Genomic DNA, 4,578 nt, shown 5'->3' on the forward strand with positions numbered 1-4,578 from the left:
AGTATTGCATGTCAAAGAAAGTGCAGAAACTCACAGTTTAGCATGTAGAAAAGGTCATACTATTGCATGTCGAAAAGGTCATAGTATTGCATGTCGAAAAAAGTCATAGTCATATTACCACTGTTGCGCTGCTGGTGTAGTGGTATCATGCAAGATTCCCATTCTTGCGACCCGGGTTCGATTCCGGGCTGCGCATGGATTTTTGGGATGGTTGTAGCTCACGAGGTAGAGCCTAGTTTGTTGAAAAAAGTCATAGTATTGCATGTCAAAGAAAGTGCAGAAACTCACAGTTTAGCATGTAGAAAAGGTCATACTATTGCATGTCGAAAAGGTCATAGTATTGCATGTCGAAAAAGTCATAGTCATATTACCACTGTTGCGCTGCTGGTGTAGTGGTATCATGCAAGATTCCCATTCTTGCGACCCGGGTTCGATTCCCGGGCTGCGCATGGATTTTGGGTGGTTGTAGCTCACGAGGTAGAGCCTAGTTTGTTGAAAAAAGTCATAGTATTGCATGTCAAAGAAAGTGCAGAAACTCACAGTTTAGCATGTAGAAAAGGTCATACTATTGCATGTCGAAAAGGTCATAGTATTGCATGTCGAAAAAAGTCATAGTCATATTACCACTGTTGCGCTGCTGGTGTAGTGGTATCATGCAAGATTCCCATTCTTGTGACCCGGGTTCGATTCCCGGGCTGCGCATGGGATTTTGGGTGGTTGTAGCTCACGAGGTAGAGCCTAGTTTGTTGAAAAAAGTCATAGTATTGCATGTCAAAGAAAGTGCAGAAACTCACAGTTTAGCATGTAGAAAAGGTCATACTATTGCATGTCGAAAAGGTCATAGTATTGCATGTCGAAAAAAGTCATAGTCATATTACCACTGTTGCGCTGCTGGTGTAGTGGTATCATGCAAGATTCCCATTCTTGCGACCCGGGTTCGATTCCCGGGCTGCGCATGGGTTTTTGGGACGGTTGTAGCTCACGAGGTAGAGCCTAGTTGTTTGAAAAAAGTCATTGTTTTGCGTGGATAAAAAAGTGAAAAAGAAGTCATAGTATAGCATGTCGAAAAGGTCATAGTATTGCATGTCGAAAAAGTCATTTTATAGCTTGTCGAAAAAAAGTCATAGTATATTACAACTGTTGAGCTGCTGGTGTCGTGGTATGTCAAGAAACCGGGCTGCGCACAGATTTTGGGGCAGTTGTAGCTCACGAGGTAGAGCCTAGTTTATTGAAAAAAGTCATAGTATTGCATGTCAAAAAGGTCATAGTCGTATTACAACTGTTGCGCTGCTGGTGTAGTGGTATCATGCAAGATTCCCATTCTTGCGACCCGGGTTCGATTCCCGGGCTGCGCATGGGTTTTTGGGTGGTTGTAGCTCACGAGGTAGAGCCTAGTTTGTTGAAAAAAGTCATAGTATTGCATGTCAAAGAAAGTGCAGAAACTCACAGTTTAGCATGTAGAAAAGGTCATAATATTGCATGTCGAAAAGGTCATAGTATTGCATGTCGAAAAAAGTCATAGTCATATTACCACTGTTGCGCTGCTGGTGTAGTGGTATCATGCAAGATTCCCATTCTTGCGACCCGGGTTCGATTCCCGGGCTGCGCATGGGTTTTTGGGTGGTTGTAGCTCACGAGGTAGAGCCTAGTTTGTTGAAAAAAGTCATAGTATTGCATGTCAAAGAAAGTGCAGAAACTCACAGTTTAGCATGTAGAAAAGGTCATACTATTGCATGTCGAAAAGGTCATAGTATTGCATGTCGAAAAAGTCATAGTCATATTACCACTGTTGCGCTGCTGGTGTAGTGGTATCATGCAAGATTCCCATTCTTGCGACCCGGGTTCGATTCCCGGGCTGCGCATGGGTTTTTGGGACGGTTGTAGCTCACGAGGTAGAGCCTAGTTTGTTGAAAAAAGTCATAGTATTGCATGTCAAAGAAAGTGCAGAAACTCACAGTTTAGCATGTAGAAAAGGTCATACTATTGCATGTCGAAAAGGTCATAGTATTGCATGTCGAAAAAAGTCATAGTCATATTACCACTGTTGCGCTGCTGGTGTAGTGGTATCATGCAAGATTCCCATTCTTGCGACCCGGGTTCGATTCCCGGGCTGCGCACGGATTTTGGGTGGTTGTAGCTCACGAGGTAGAGCCTAGTTTGTTGAAAAAAGTCATAGTATTGCATGTCAAAGAAAGTGCAGAAACTCACAGTTTAGCATGTAGAAAAGGTCATACTATTGCATGTCGAAAAGGTCATAGTATTGCATGTCGAAAAAATGTCATAGTCATATTACCACTGTTGCGCTGCTGGTGTAGTGGTATCATGCAAGATTCCCATTCTTGCGACCCGGGTTCGATTCCCGGGCTGCGCACAGATTTTGGGATGGTTGTAGCTCACGAGGTAGAGCCTAGTTTGTTGAAAAAAGTCATAGTATAGCATGTCAAAGAAAGTGCAGAAACTCACAGTTTAGCATGTAGAAAAGGTCATACTATTGCATGTCGAAAAGGTCATAGTATTGCATGTCGAAAAAAGTCATAGTCATATTACCACTGTTGCGCTGCTGGTGTAGTGGTATCATGCAAGATTCCCATTCTTGTGACCCGGTTCGATTCCCGGGCTGCGCATGGATTTTGGGATGGTTGTAGCTCACGAGGTAGAGCCTAGTTTGTTGAAAAAGTCATAGTATTGCATGTCAAAGAAAGTGCAGAAACTCACAGTTTAGCATGTAGAAAAGGTCATACTATTGCATGTCGAAAAGGCATAGTATTCATAGTATTGCATGTCGAAAAAAGTCATAGTCATATTACCACTGTTGCGCTGCTGGTGTAGTGGTATCATGCAAGATTCCCATTCTTGCGACCCGGGTTCGATTCCCGGGCTGCGCATGGGTTTTTGGGTGGTTGTAGCTCACGAGGTAGAGCCTAGTTTGTTGAAAAAGTCATAGTATTGCATGTCAAAGAAAGTGCAGAAACTCACAGTTTAGCATGTAGAAAAGGTCATACTATTGCATGTCGAAAAAGGTCATAGTATTGCATGTCGAAAAAGTCATAGTCATATTACCACTGTTGCGCTGCTGGTGTAGTGGTATCATGCAAGATTCCCATTCTTGTGACCCGGGTTCGATTCCCGGGCTGCGCACGGATTTTGGGACGGTTGTAGCTCACGAGGTAGAGCCTAGTTTGTTGAAAAAAGTCATAGTATTGCATGTCAAAGAAAGTGCAGAAACTCACAGTTTAGCATGTAGAAAAGGTCATACTATTGCATGTCGAAAAGGTCATAGTATTGCATGTCAAAAAAAGTCATAGTCATATTACCACTGTTGCGCTGCTGGTGTAGTGGTATCATGCAAGATTCCCATTCTTGCGACCCGGGTTCGATTCCCGGGCTGCGCTGGATTTTGGGATGGTTGTAGCTCACGAGGTAGAGCCTAGTTGTTTGAAAAAAGTCATTGTTTTGCGTGGATAAAAAAGTGAAAAAGAAGTCATAGTATAGCATGTCGAAAAGTTCATAGTATTGCATGTCGAAAAAAGTCATTTTATAGCTTGTCGAAAAAAAGTCATAGTATATTACAACTGTTGAGCTGCTGGTGTCGTGGTATCGAGCAAGATTACCGGGCTGCGCACAGATTTTGGGGCAGTTGTAGCTCACGAGGTAGAGCCTAGTTTATTGAAAAAAGTCATAGTATTGCATGTCAAAAAAGGTCATAGTCGTATTACAACTGTTGCGCTGCTGGTGTAGTGGTATCATGCAAGATTCCCATTCTTGCGACCCGGGTTCGATTCCCGGGCTGCGCATGGGTTTTTGGGTGGCTGTAATTCACGAGTTAGAGCCTAGTTTGTTGAAAAAGTCATAGTATAGCATGTCAAAGAAAGTGCAGAAACTCACAGTTTAGCATGTAGAAAAGGTCATACTATTGCATGTCGAAAAGGTCATAGTATTGCATGTCGAAAAAAGTCATAGTCATATTACCACTGTTGCGCTGCTGGTGTAGTGGTATCATGCAAGATTCCCATTCTTGCGACCGGGTTCGATTCCCGGGCTGCGCATGGGTTTTTGGGACGGTTGTAGCTCACGAGGTAGAGCCTAGTTTGTTGAAAAAAGTCATAGTATTGCATGTCAAAGAAAGTGCAGAAACTCACAGTTTAGCATGTAGAAAAGGTCATAGTATTGCATGTCGAAAAAGTCATAGTATTGCATGTCAAAAAAGTCATAGTCATATTACAACTGTTGCGCTGCTGGTGTAGTGGTATCATGCAAGATTCCCATTCTTGTGACCCGGGTTCGATTCCGGGCTGCGCATGGGATTTTGGGTGGTTGTAGCTCACGAGGTAGAGCCTAGTTTGTTGAAAAAAGTCATAGTATTGCATGTCAAAGAAAGTGCAGAAACTCACAGTTTAGCATGTAGAAAAGGTCATACTATTGCATGTCGAAAAGGTCATAGTATTGCATGTCGAAAAAAGTCATAGTCATATTACCACTGTTGCGCTGCTGGTGTAGTGGTATCATGCAAGATTCCCATTCTTGTGACCCGGGTTCGATTCCGGGCTGCGCATGGATTTTGGGATGGTTGTAGCTCAC

At 43.1% G+C, this 4,578-nt stretch overlaps 11 non-coding genes across 11 annotated transcripts; all 11 read left to right on the top strand.

Moving 5' to 3' along the window:
- The first annotated feature begins 378 nt into the window (after positions 1-378).
- trnag-ccc (transfer RNA glycine (anticodon CCC)) lies at positions 379-449 on the top strand. Its single transcript has one exon. It is a non-coding gene; the product is annotated as a tRNA-Gly (tRNA).
- Positions 450-631: 182 nt separating this feature from the next.
- On the top strand, positions 632-702 carry trnag-ccc (transfer RNA glycine (anticodon CCC)). The gene has a single exon. It is a non-coding gene; the product is annotated as a tRNA-Gly (tRNA).
- Positions 703-885: 183 nt separating this feature from the next.
- trnag-ccc (transfer RNA glycine (anticodon CCC)) lies at positions 886-956 on the top strand. The gene has a single exon. It is a non-coding gene; the product is annotated as a tRNA-Gly (tRNA).
- A 328-nt stretch (positions 957-1,284) lies between these two features.
- On the top strand, positions 1,285-1,355 carry trnag-ccc (transfer RNA glycine (anticodon CCC)). The gene has a single exon. It is a non-coding gene; the product is annotated as a tRNA-Gly (tRNA).
- A 183-nt stretch (positions 1,356-1,538) lies between these two features.
- Positions 1,539-1,609, top strand: trnag-ccc (transfer RNA glycine (anticodon CCC)). Its single transcript has one exon. It is a non-coding gene; the product is annotated as a tRNA-Gly (tRNA).
- A 182-nt stretch (positions 1,610-1,791) lies between these two features.
- Positions 1,792-1,862, top strand: trnag-ccc (transfer RNA glycine (anticodon CCC)). Its single transcript has one exon. It is a non-coding gene; the product is annotated as a tRNA-Gly (tRNA).
- A 184-nt stretch (positions 1,863-2,046) lies between these two features.
- trnag-ccc (transfer RNA glycine (anticodon CCC)) lies at positions 2,047-2,117 on the top strand. Its single transcript has one exon. It is a non-coding gene; the product is annotated as a tRNA-Gly (tRNA).
- A 183-nt stretch (positions 2,118-2,300) lies between these two features.
- trnag-ccc (transfer RNA glycine (anticodon CCC)) lies at positions 2,301-2,371 on the top strand. The gene has a single exon. It is a non-coding gene; the product is annotated as a tRNA-Gly (tRNA).
- Positions 2,372-2,814: 443 nt separating this feature from the next.
- trnag-ccc (transfer RNA glycine (anticodon CCC)) lies at positions 2,815-2,885 on the top strand. The gene has a single exon. It is a non-coding gene; the product is annotated as a tRNA-Gly (tRNA).
- Positions 2,886-3,067: 182 nt separating this feature from the next.
- On the top strand, positions 3,068-3,138 carry trnag-ccc (transfer RNA glycine (anticodon CCC)). The gene has a single exon. It is a non-coding gene; the product is annotated as a tRNA-Gly (tRNA).
- A 585-nt stretch (positions 3,139-3,723) lies between these two features.
- Positions 3,724-3,794, top strand: trnag-ccc (transfer RNA glycine (anticodon CCC)). Its single transcript has one exon. It is a non-coding gene; the product is annotated as a tRNA-Gly (tRNA).
- The last annotated feature ends 784 nt before the right edge of the window (positions 3,795-4,578 follow it).

This window comes from Anoplopoma fimbria, unplaced genomic scaffold (genome assembly GCF_027596085.1).
Source record: "Anoplopoma fimbria isolate UVic2021 breed Golden Eagle Sablefish unplaced genomic scaffold, Afim_UVic_2022 Un_contig_12289_pilon_pilon, whole genome shotgun sequence".
NCBI lineage: Eukaryota > Metazoa > Chordata > Actinopteri > Perciformes > Anoplopomatidae > Anoplopoma > Anoplopoma fimbria.